We start from the raw sequence: 12,851 nt of genomic DNA, 5'->3' as shown, positions 1-12,851 counted from the left end.
GCCAGTCAGAAAACAACAGATACACTATGATTCCGCTTATGTGGGGCAGCTGAAACAGTCAAACCCCAGAAACAAGATAGAATGGTGTTGCCAGGGGCTGGGGGAAGGGGAAAGGGGAGCTGTTTAGTGGGTAGATTTGCAAGATGAAAAGCTCCAGAGATCTGTTTTACAGCAATGTGAATACACTTAACACTATTGAGCTGTATCATTTAAAGTGGAAAATGTTATGTTAGGTGCCTTTTAAGCAGTAAGAAAAAAAAACAGACAAACAAAAACCCAGTACATTTGCCTATAGACCTCCCTTTACTCACTGAAAAACAGCTGGCTATAAAACAGCTTGTTCAGTGTGATATTGCCTGTGCCGAGTGTCCCTTTCTGTTCTAATATATGTGTGTCATCATCATGAGGATATACACCAAAAGATAAACAGGTTATTTATCATGGGTATTTCTGAGTACTGATTTGTTCTTTTGGCCAACTGTATAATTGGCCAACCATATAATTTTCTAACTTTTTTTTAATGAGCATTCTGTTAGTATTAAAACAACAACAATAAAAAACTCCACCCCATTCCAGCCCCTGTCTTGATGTCTACAAAGCTTATAGAAGCTAAATTTGCATTTTTGAGTTTTATTTCATATGTAATTAGAAATCACTGCTGAAAAAAATTTTTTTTTTTGCTGCACCATGCCGCATGTGGAATCTTAGTTACCCAACCAGGAATCAAGCCCACACCCTCTCTGCATTGGAAGTGCCAGAGTCTTAACTACTGGATAGCCAAAGAAGTCCTAATTTAAAACATAATATTAATAGTAATACTTCCTGTATAGGGCAGGCTTAATCCATGCCAGACACTTCTGCTTTTTATGAGTTATGTCATACAATAACCCTCTGCTGCTAAGTCACTTCAGTCGTGTCCGACTCTGTGCGACCCCACAGACGGCAGCCCACCAGGCTCCCCCGTCCTTAGGATTCTCCAGGCAAGAACACTGGAGTGGGTTGCCATTTCCTTCTCCAATGCAGGAAAGTGAAAAGTGAAAGTGAAGTCACTTAGTCGTGTCTGACCCTCAGCGACCCCATGGACTGCAGCCCTCTAGGCTCCTCCATCCACGGGATCTCCAGGCAAGAGTACTGGAGTGGGTTGCCATTGCCTTCTCCGAATAACCCTCTGAAGTAGGTATTATTATGGAGCCCATTCTACATATGAGAAAACAGAGGCTAAGTGGCTGGTGCAAATTCATTGATAAATGTTGGAGCTACACTCCCGACTCACAGCAGTCTGATTTCAAAGCCTGTGTTATTGACAGCCTGACTGTTCTGCTAGGCCCGCAGGATGTGCTTATCTGTCGTCCAGTTTATAAGTGCCTTTGTCAGCCACAAACATATAATTTCTGTGTTACTTAAATTGTTTAAACAATACCTTTCCCAATGGTTGTAGGATATTTCTTTCAAAGATAAAGCAAAGGTCAAGCTCCCTACAGAAATCCTAAGCATGTAACATTCCAGCTGAGTCCAGACAGAGTAATGAATGAGCCAGACTCTGGTCTGGAACTCTGGTATCGTACTCAGGACATTCCCCTTCTTCACCTATAAACTGACTCCACTGCCCACTACGACCAATCAAGATACACGCTCACTTCCTGGGACCAACTTCAACCAGAGGGGAGGGCACTGTGTGGACAGGAAAGGCGGCCAAATATGATTTATCTCAAAAGAATGATTACAATTATATAATTAACACCTTGTACCCAGACATTTTCATCTCTAAGGATCTCTGAGAGTCTTACAGATTATTTAAATATATATCACATACATTGCTGGAGACAAAGTCTATAGTTTCAGAAGATAATTAAAATTCCTTCCCCTTTGGAATTAAGAGAATTGCTTATGGGATGAACATTATGCCTACCAAACACACGAATAGATCTAAGCCTGGGGACTCCAAACATAGGGCTAGAAAGGATCTTGAAGAGCAATAGGTACAGGAAAGACACATTTCTAATATTCATAATACTCATTTCAAATCCCCTGCTCATGGCAGAAGTAATTAATCAGTTATAACACTCTTCCCCACTAAGCCTGGCTTTGTCCTCAGAATCTTTCTCAACGTAGCAATTCCAGCAGCCACCACCACCTAATCAGAGTTGAACCCTTGGTCATCCTGTAAATTAGTCCACCATCATCCCTCCAGTGTGGCAGACAGGGAACTGAAATTCAGAGAGGTAAATTAACTTGCTCAAAGTTACACAGTCAGTAATACAAAGCTGAGGTTTCCAAATACTAATCTCCTCCTCCTCTCTTTGCTCAAAATATATTTGGTGGATTATATGTTTTGCACTAGACTCCTCTTTCTTGAATGACTGTTTAGAATGCCTCTGCCAATGATTTGCTGAATGATAATGGACCTATTGCTTAACCCTTTCAGCATAAAGTGCTTTTAAGGTGAAAACAGACATAGTAATCTGGGTTCATATCCCTGCCTTGCTTACCGGAAAACTGGGGTATGCTTTTTGAGAAATGCGAGCTGCTGCTGAAACTTACATGTCTATAGAGAAAGGATCACACGTTTTAAGAACCTTCTCTAGGTAAGGCGTTGTGCTCCTGCTGCAGTGTGGTTTTTCCTCAGAAGTGTAAACATGAAGCAAGACATTGGCTGGCTATGGTCACCTGGCTATGCTCCTTGGAAGGCTACCTAGAAGGAGGTGGCATTTCAGCCAGACTTTGGAAAGCAATACGATTAAATGTTTCTTTTGATTGTAAAAGAATACATGGTTATTACACGATTACTGTGACAGTATGTTAATAGGAAAAAAATCACCCCTATTTCCTTTGTAAACCATGTCAACATTTTATTTTTCTCTTCTGATATCTGTTTACTCTATGCATAGATGCTTTTTTCCTCTTTCCACATGGTTGTTAATCTATGCATGGCATTTAAAACTTTTTCATTTATTTTTGGCTGTGCTGGGTCTTCATCGCTGCGTGGACCTTTCCTCTAGTTGGGGTGGCGGGGGCTACTCTCTAGTTGCAGTGGGTGGGCTTCTCATTGCCGTAGCTTCTCTCATTTTGAAGCATGGGCTCTAGGTGAGGGAGTTTCAGTAGTTGAGGCACATGGGTTCAGTGGCTGCAGCTCTAGTGCACAGGCTCAGTAGTCACGGTGCGTAGACTTAGTTGCTCAGTATCAAGGGGGATCTTCCTGGACCACAGATCAAACCTGTGTCTCTTGCATTGGTAGGTAGATTCTTTACCACTGAACCAAACAGGGAAGCCCTGCATGTCATTTTATATTTTGATTTTATTTAAGTTTTAATATAGTATGAGAATGCTTCATAACCCAATAATTCTACTCCTAAGAATAACAAACCAGAAGCACATACATGAGACTCCCTTAGTGGTCCAGTGGTGAAGAATCTGCCTTCTAATGCAGGGGACAGGGGTTTGATTCCTGGTTGAGGAACGAAGATCTCATATGCCAGGGGGCAACTAAGCCGGCGCACCAACTAGAGGGCCAGGCGTGCCGCTGCTACTGAGCCCACGCGCTCAGGAGCCCATGCATTGTCAGAGATCCTGCATGCCACAATGAAGGCCCTCCATGCCACAACTAAGACCCAACACAGCTAAAATAAATAAATAAATAAGAAGCACATACATACAGATGTTCACCAAAAGGCAAATGCCAGCAGTACATATTTGTAATAGGCCAAACTGGAAACAACCCAAATATCCATCAATAAAATGTGTAAATAAACTGTAGTATATTCACAAAATTGAAAACAATACAGTGATGAAAATAAACTAGAATTACACAAAGCAATGTGAGTGAATCTCACAAATATAATGTTGAGCAAAAAAAGTCAAACACAAAAGAGAACACGCCGTATGATCTATTGACATAAAGTCAAAACCAGGGAAAAACTTGCCCTGGTATAAGACGTTAGAACAGTGTTTACACAGCTCGTGATTGGAAGGAAACACAGGGGGGCATCTGATTAGAATTTATAAAGTATAAGCACTGGGCGAAAATGTATCAAACTATGCATCTCTGACTTGTGTACTTGTGTAATTATCTACATATGTGCTATAAGTCAGTAAAACATTAATTAAGTAGTTGCAGGAAAACACATTCATTAGACAGACAGGGCCAAGAATGTCACTTTGGGCAGAGGGAACAGCACAAAGACTCAAGAGTGGGAACTGGAAAACGATCAAGATTGTTTATGACACTGGAATTACAGTATTTTGCATGAAGAAACTATCTCAAAAGAATCTGCCTGCCAGGAGAAGGAAATGGCAACCCACTCCAGTATTCTTGCCTGGGAAATCTCATGGACAGATGAGCCTGGTGGACTACAGTCTATGGCATCGCAGCGTTGGACACAACTTAGCAACTGAACAACAACAACACACAATCAGGCAGATTGTGATTTGGGGAAATAGTTCTTGATGGAAATGTGGCATAAAATGGAGAGTGAAGGGACCCAGCAATATGGAATACAGAGTTTTGTACGAAATTAACATTTGTGTATAGAATAATAGCTGCAAATATTCAAACAATAAAGTCCATCATGGCTAAAGGATAAAAAAAAAAAGAATCTGCCTGCCAGTGCAGGGGCCACAGGTTCCACTGCTGGTTGGGGAAGATTCCACACACTACAGAGCAACTAAGCCTGTGCGCTGCAGCTACTGAAGCCCACGTGCCTAGAGCCTGTGCTCTGCAACAGGAGAAGCCACCAGAATGAGAAGCCTGGGAACTACACTGAAGGGCCGCTCCCGCTTGCCACAGCTAGAGCATTCCTAAGCAAAGCAATGAAGACCCAACACAGCGGAAAATAATAAATAAGTAAATAAACAAAGTAAAAATAAAACAACTTGGGGCTTAAAGACCACTACATTTTTCTGGCCATAATTCTAAGAGTTAGTAATTTGGGCTGGATTCAGTTCAATAGTGCTGCTAGTCTCATCTAATTCCACTCATGCACTTGTAGTCATGGAGACTGACGGACACGGGATAGTCCAAATGGCCTTTCATCCTTTTTGTCTGTTCTAGGAAAATGGATCTGGGCCCTTTAAATATCCGTATCTTTTGCCAGCTGGCAGGGTGCTCAATTTTGTCAACAGAGGGAACTTGAGAGACATTAAAGTAACAAAGGTTTTTTGCTTCCTCGTTTCAATGTGAAGGCTCATCAGGCTCCTTCACTGCATGTGGGTCTCCCATGCTCAGCTCCTCCAGAAGACAGCTTCTCCTGCATCAGGCTCCTGCAGGTCACAGCAGCCAGCAGCTTCTCCAGGAATCTTTGTCAACTGATTTTGTAGTAAAGTGTCTCTAGTGAGACATTTCTCTATGAATAGATTTTCTGGTAACTGAGAAGGCACATTTTCAGCAACTTTCAGAGGGTGAGTTCCCTCCTCTTTCCTTCCCTTTCTTCTTTCTCCTCTCCTCTTCTGCCTCCCTATGGCACTTCAATTATTCACAGTTAGACATCCTCACCATGTTCCACGTCTCTTTTTTGTATTACATGTGCTATAGTTTGGATATTTTCTACTGACCTGTTTTTCAGTTCACTAATTTCATCTTTAGCTGTACTTCAGATCAGATCAGATCAGTCGCTCAGTCGTGTCCGACTCTTTGCGACCCCATGACTCACAGCACGCCAGGCCTCCCTGTCCATCACCAACTCCCGGAGTTCACTCAGACTCACGTCCATTGAGTCAGTGATGCCATCCAGCCATCTCATCCTCTGGCGTCCCCTTCTCCTCCTGCCCCCAATCCCTCCCAGCATCAGAGTCTTTTCCAGTGAGTCAACTCTTCGCATGAGGTGGCCAAAGTACTGGAGTTTCAGCTTTAGCATCATTCCCTCCAAAGAAATCCCAGGGCTGATCTCCGGTAAACTCATATCCATCTTTTAAGTTCTTAATTTTAGTTACTGTATTTCAGGCTTAGAGTTTCCATTTCTAAGACTTCGCTGGTGGTCTACTGATTAAGACTGTGCTTCCACTGGAGGGGGTGCAAGTTAAAACCCTGGTCAGGGAACTAAGATCCCACACGTAGTGTGGTGAAAAAGAAAAAAAGAATTTCCATTTAATTATTCTTGATAGAGTCTAATTCTCTGCTGAAATTCTCCATCTTGTCATATAATGTCTTAAACATATTAATCACATGTTTTAAAGTCCATGACTTATAATGCCAACATGTGAATCTTCTGTGGGCCTATTTTGATTGTTATTTTTTCTTGGTTTTTAGCCACTTGGTCTTGTCTGATGAGACATCAGGTAAATTGTGATTGAATGCTTAATATTGCATATTTTAAAAATTATAGGAAAATTTGAGGTCTTTGATAGTATTATCTCCCTTCAGAGAGATTTTACTTTTGTTTCTTGGAGGCATTTAAACTTAAGTCATATAAAGGATCTAATTGATTAGATGTTAGTCTTCAGTTTTGCTGGGGCTGGTCAATTTCTAACTCACTTCAACTCTTAGGCCACAGCCCTTTGGGGGTTACAATTGAAAGCCTGGAGTGTTTATTAGGGACATTGCTCCTTGGTAGATCCTGAAATCCAGTTTATATACCCCAGCTTCATAACAATTCCAGATGCTCCACTCAGATTCTTAGCCATCTCCTGAGAAACAGCATACTAAAGGGCGAAGTGGCAGCTGAATAGTGGCGTCTCCCTTACCTGGGAATCATTGCCTCTCAGGTCATTCTTGTTTTGGTAGTTCTCTGATGCCTTCAAATACACATACATACACACATTTGTTTTGTTCAGCTATTTTAATACTTCCAAGTAGGAGGGTGGATCCTCAATAAGCTACCATAATTATTAGAAATAAAAGACCCTTGTTCACCCAACATTTATGTTATAGTTCTCAGTGGGTTGGAAGCATGCCTTATTCTTCTCTGTAGTGCCAAGTCCTCACTTGCTTTAAGTTCTTAATACACACTAATTGAATAAATGGATAACAGTTTGTAAGTTGCTTTCAATATTATAATTTTAAACTGTAGGCAGGGACTTCCCCGGTGGTCGAGTGGTTAAGAACCTGCCTGCCAAGGCAGAGGACATGCGTTTGATCGCTGGTCTGGGAAGATTCCACATGCCACAGGGCAACTAAGCCCATGACCCACAACTACTGAAGCCCGCACACCCTGAAGCCTGTGCTCCAGAGCAAGAGAAGCCACTGCAGTGAGAAGCCCGTGCACTGCAACAAAAAGAAGCCTCTGCTCACCGCAACTAGAAAAAGCCTGTGTGCAGCAACAAAGACCCAGAGCAGCCAAAAGTCAATAATAATAAAATAAATTTTAAAAAACTGTAGACAGAATTCCCTTTCTATAAATCTAGATACTGGGCCCAGAGAAGACTTGCCCAAGGGTTCCCTGACTAAAGTCCATTAAGAAGTCATTGGCCTACTGGGGGCTTGAATCGAGAACCAGAACGTAGTTTTCCCCACTCTGCCATATTGGACTACAATAAGAACGGTCAAGAGCCTCATGGGCTTGGGTGTCAAGTAGACCTGTGTTTAAATTCCACTCAGCCACTTACCAACTGTGTGGCCTTGGAAAAGTTCCGTGAACTTTTGGAGCTTTAGGCTTCTCATTTGGTAAAGTGGCAATGATAATAATAGGAGATACTGGAGATAGTGCTGTTGACAAGATTAAAGTGAGCCAGTGTGTATAATGAGGTAACCTGTCTCTGGGGACCTTTGGGTTAAAGTGTTGACAACCCCTGCTAAGAGCCAGCACTGTACTGCCTAGAAGTGACACATTAAGCCACTGTTGGAAAATCAGTCCTGGGCCAGTTATTCAGTCTCCTGGTAGGAGTTCAGAGGCCAGAGCCCAGGACATGGAGACTGGGAAGAAAATCAGACAGCAGCTCCAGTCAGGGCTCTGCCTCAAACTCTTGTGACCCTGGGCAAGCCATTCCCCTTCTCCAGGGCTAACTGTTCTGTTTGAAGCAGAAAGGACTTAGACTAGAGGAAACATCCGCATGGTCCCTTCTAGCTCTGACCTTCTAAGAATCAGAGACTCTATTAATCTTAGCTGCATTCTGTTCCTGGTGACCTGGTTCTTGCCTCTGGTTCAGATAGCATAGCAAATGGTTGACTCTCCCTGCCTGGGCAGTGTGCTCTCAACTCTCTGCACCGTTGCTGGCTGCTCTCTGGAAATAACCTGTTTGCCTGGACAGAGCCACACCTGCCCCTACCCCTACCAGCAGAAGGCCCCAGAGTCCTCTGCATGTTCTGCAGTACCTGCCCATCACGGTAGCCTCTGGTTTCCCAAATTCTTTCATATTCCCACAGCTCCCAGGGCTTGCACTATCATCTGGGCTCATGCAGATGGCAGGGGAGACCGCAATGACAGAGCAGCAGCCCCCCCCCAGCAGGAGGAAGTAGGGATGCTGCAAAAGGGAGGATGCACAGAGGCTGCAGGCAGATCCTGAGGAGTCTGGGTTGCCATGCTCTGGAGGCAGGACTTGGCCTTGTGTGCAGTGAAGAGATATCACAGGCCTTGAAGCAGAAGGACACGGTCAGAACATACGGTCAGAACGTGTCTGGGCTCCGTGAAAGGCAAGCTGGAACAGAGAGAGGGACTGCGGCGGGGAAGGGGGGCAGGGGGTGTTACAGAAATGCAGGCCAGAGGGCACGACACAGGACAGCAAAGGGAGGAATTGAAGAAATCAACTGACAGACGAGGTGACTGGGTGGCTGGGATTGTACTGTCTTGGGGAAAGAGTGTTGGAATTGGGAGAAAGACCCTAAAGGAGAGTTGAAAAAAAGGTCTCAGGCTTAGAGATAAATATATTAAAATCTCTTTAATAGTTCTTTATGTTCTTAAAATGGTCTCATTTTTGGACTATTACTCAGCCATAAAAAGGGATGAAATTGTGCTATTTGCAGAGATGTGGATGGACCTAGAGACTGTCATACAGAATGAAGTCAGAAAGAGAAAAACAACTATCATATAATATCACTTACATGTGGAATCTAGAAAAAGTATACAAATGAACTTATCTTGCAAAGCAGAAACAGAGACATAAACATAGAGAAAAAACTATGGATACCAAGGAGGGAAGAGAGGGTGGGATGAACTGACAGCTTGGGATTGACATACACACACTGCTCAGTGCTCTGTGGTGACCTAAGTGAGGAGGAAACCCCGAAAGAGGGGATATATGCATATGTACAGCTGATTCACTTTGCTGTACAGCAGAAAATAACATGGTAAAGCAACTATACTGCAATAAAAATTAATAACAAAAACTTTCTCATTTTGCAAATGCTATATGATATCTACTTATATGTGGAATCTGAAAAATACAACAAACTAGTGAATATAAGAAAAAAGAAGCAGACTCTCAGACGTAGAGAACAAACCAGCGGGCACCAGTGGGGAGAGGGAAATGGGTAGATGGGTAAGAGGTACAAACTCTTAGGTATAAAATACGCTACAAAGACACACTGTACAGGGGCTTCCCAGGTGGCTCAGTGGCTGAGTGCCTGCTAATGCAGGAACCTCAGGAGACGTAGGTTTGATCCCTGGGTTGGGACAATCCCTTGGAGGAGGAAATGGCAACCCTCCCTAGTATTCTTGCCTGGGAAATCCCATGGACAGAGGAGCCTGGCGGGGTTGCAAACAGTCAGACACAACTGAATGACTGAGCATGCATATGCTGTACAACCCAGGGGATACAGTCAATACTTTACGATAACTATAAACAGAGTATAACCTTTAAAAACTGTGAATCACTATCTTGTACACCTGTAACATTTATAACATTGGACAGCAATTATACTTAAATAAAACATTTTTTTCTCATTTTGTCCTTTCAAAATGAATGTATAACTATATCCAAGAAACTTGAGGTTGCGTCAGATAGAGGACCCGGAATTCAGGTCTCCTGACTCGTGGCCACAGCCGACTGCTGCTCTGAAGTGGTTTGCAGGCAGAGATAGCAGGAAGCTCACCCCCGCCCAGCTGCTTCCCTCCACCCCTTCAGGTTCCACCGCCCCAACCCTGCCACCAGACGCTGTGTGCCTCCAGCACCCTTCACTGCGCTCGGCCTTGGCTTTGCTTCCTGTCACAACAAGAGGTGGATGGGGCCAAGTGAAGGTTTGTGACATGCAGACAGGATCAGATAAATCCCCCCTACTTTTTTTTTTAAAGGATCTCATATGAACCACCAAAGTGAATTCAAATAAGAAATCTGATCAGGCAAGGCAGAGGTGGTGGATTCAGAGTTCTTTGTCCGGTTGGCCGATGGTCCTGCTTTTGCCCTACGCTGTGGCAGCTTCTGTGACATTCCTTGGGTCTCCAGGGTTCCATGGCCCACAGTTTGCAAACCATGGGACTAGCAGACTCCCTAGAACAGAGCAAGGGAGTCTCAGCCTGGGAGCACAGATGGAATTCAGATGTCTCTGAGCTTGGATGGGAAAACTTCCATCATTATTTTCACTAAACTCTAATTCAAGTTAAATACTTTGGTCCATTTGAATGTAGGCAATGGTCACAAGAATACTGATGGTTCCTGTGATTGTGTCACCAAGAGAAGTCACAGATATTTTTGTATCATATCACAGTTGTTATAGATCATTCAAAACTTCAATTCTGCTCATTATTAGTCTAAAATTACAATAGTTATTGTATCTAATGCTCAGTTTCATTTTAAATGTATTAATAAAGCACATACTATATCATAAACAATTTAAAAATATCTTGATAACTATATTCCAGTATGACTGGCTTCCTTCATAGTCCTATGTATTTTACTTTATGCATTTCAAAACATTCTGAGAAGGGATCTGTAGGCTTCACCAGATTGCCAGAGGAATCCATGGAATCGGTAAGGTTAAGAACCCCTGTCCTAGGACTTCTCTTCCAGAACAGAGGGGGCTGGGGAGCTCATTGTCAAAAGAGGGCATGTAGGACCTGTGATCCCAGGAGACAACGTGCACTCTCTGAGCCAGAGGAAAATGAGACAGGAAACTGGGGCAGGAGCAAGGGGACTCTGAGAAGTGGAGCAGAAGCCAACAGGTCATCAGGCAGGGCCCAGTCTAGTGGGGCAGAACTGAATTCCTTAGCCCCAACCCCAGCCAGACTTCTTGGGGGAGCCGGGACTCCAGGGTCCTCAGCTTGCTTCTGTCATCTTCCCTTCCTCTCAGGTTTCTTCTCTGAGCTAATATAGTGGAAGCAACGGTGGCTTCCAGGCCAAGAAAGATCCTGCTTCTGGACCTGAGTCTTGTCTTGCTGAGTGATTTTGGGCAAGTCATCTCCCCTTCCTGGGTTTCCCTGTTGGCTCAGATGGTAAAGAATCTGCTTGCAATGCAAGAGACTGGGTTCAATCCCTGGGTCGGGAAGATCCCCCAGAGAAGCGAATAGCAACCCATCCAGTATTCTTGCCTGGAAAATCTCATGGACAGAGGAGCCTGGGTGGGCTACCGTCCATGGTGTCACAAAGAGTCGGATATGACTGAGTGACTAACACTTTCACACTTTGATCTCCTGTTCCCAGCCCAGTTTTCATATCTGTATGATTTTTGGCATAAGTACTGCTACAGCCCCTCACCATGCCCACAGTAGATACTGCTGACAGATCTCAGTGTATGATCATTCCATGCTCATATGTAGCTTCAGAAGCCTTTTCAAGTGCTCTACTGATTGATAGGAATTTGCAATGAAGTAAAATATATTTGCTATTACTGGGCTAGATGATCTGCACATTTCCATCTCTACTATTCCATAGCTCTAAAGATCTGAGCTCAGAAATCCAAACAAGGAACGTGCCTAGTGGTCCAGTGGCGAAGACTCCACACTCCCAATGCAGGGGGCCCATGTTCGATCCTTGGTCAGGGAACTATATCCCACATGCCACAGCTAAAAGTTCTCATGCTGCAACTAAGACCTGGTATAGCCAAATGAATGAATGAATATTTTTAAAAAGAGAAATCTGAACAAGACACTAGATAGATGCGAAGACCTACAAAGCATAGCTATTTTTGACCCTTACGTGACTGTTTGTGTGTTGTAACAGAAAAAGAGAATACATTCTCACTTGGGCTATAGATGTTCTCTTGCATATCCTATAGCAAAAATAGGGTCAGAAAAAGATATTCAGACTTTGAAATCTCAATCTGGCTTCTTAAAACAGAGAAACAGGCACATGGAAGTCAGACACTTTGATCAAAGTATTAGGAATGGGCATCACACTGGGGTTGGTGCCACCAGGCCCTACCTGTTTCCAAATGTCCTGTGTTATTAGGAGCATCAGACAGAGTACAGTGCAATGATGGTGACAAAGAGCAAATAACACCAGCCACCCTTGGTGTAAGGCACACAGACTGAGCCAGGCCACCAAGATGTGGATGTGCCAGAGAGTTAGGGCTTCCCCCCCCTGCCCGGAGCAGCACAGAAAGCCATTTAGGATGTTATTTCAGAGTGTTACCTCGCTCAGATTACAGCCATAGCCCAGGTAGGTGCCATTACTTACTTAAAGCCACAGCCAGGTCAAGTGCTAGGACCACAACCGAGGTCTCCACAGGCCTGTAGGGCCAGGCTGGTCAGAAACAAGACAGTGGACTGAGCGGAAGGAGTAGGGAGTGGTGCAAACTAGGAGGCACAGGCCCTGTTTAAAGGCAGCGGCTGATAAGCAGGGCTAGTTGATTGCTGGCATATGAGAACGTGGACACGGTGCCACGTCTTCCTTCTGATCTTCAGAGGGAAATCAGAGTCTAGATTCTTATGTTAAATAGCTGCATTTTTTAAAAGTTGCCATCTAAATTTTTTAAATGTTACAACAAAACAAAACACTGTGTAAGCCAAACAAAATGCACCTGGGAACTTCAGTATTTGGCCTGATTTGCA

This window comes from Bos javanicus, chromosome 7 (assembly GCF_032452875.1).
Source record: "Bos javanicus breed banteng chromosome 7, ARS-OSU_banteng_1.0, whole genome shotgun sequence".
Lineage (NCBI taxonomy): Eukaryota > Metazoa > Chordata > Mammalia > Artiodactyla > Bovidae > Bos > Bos javanicus.
This window is presented reverse-complemented; position numbering follows the sequence as displayed.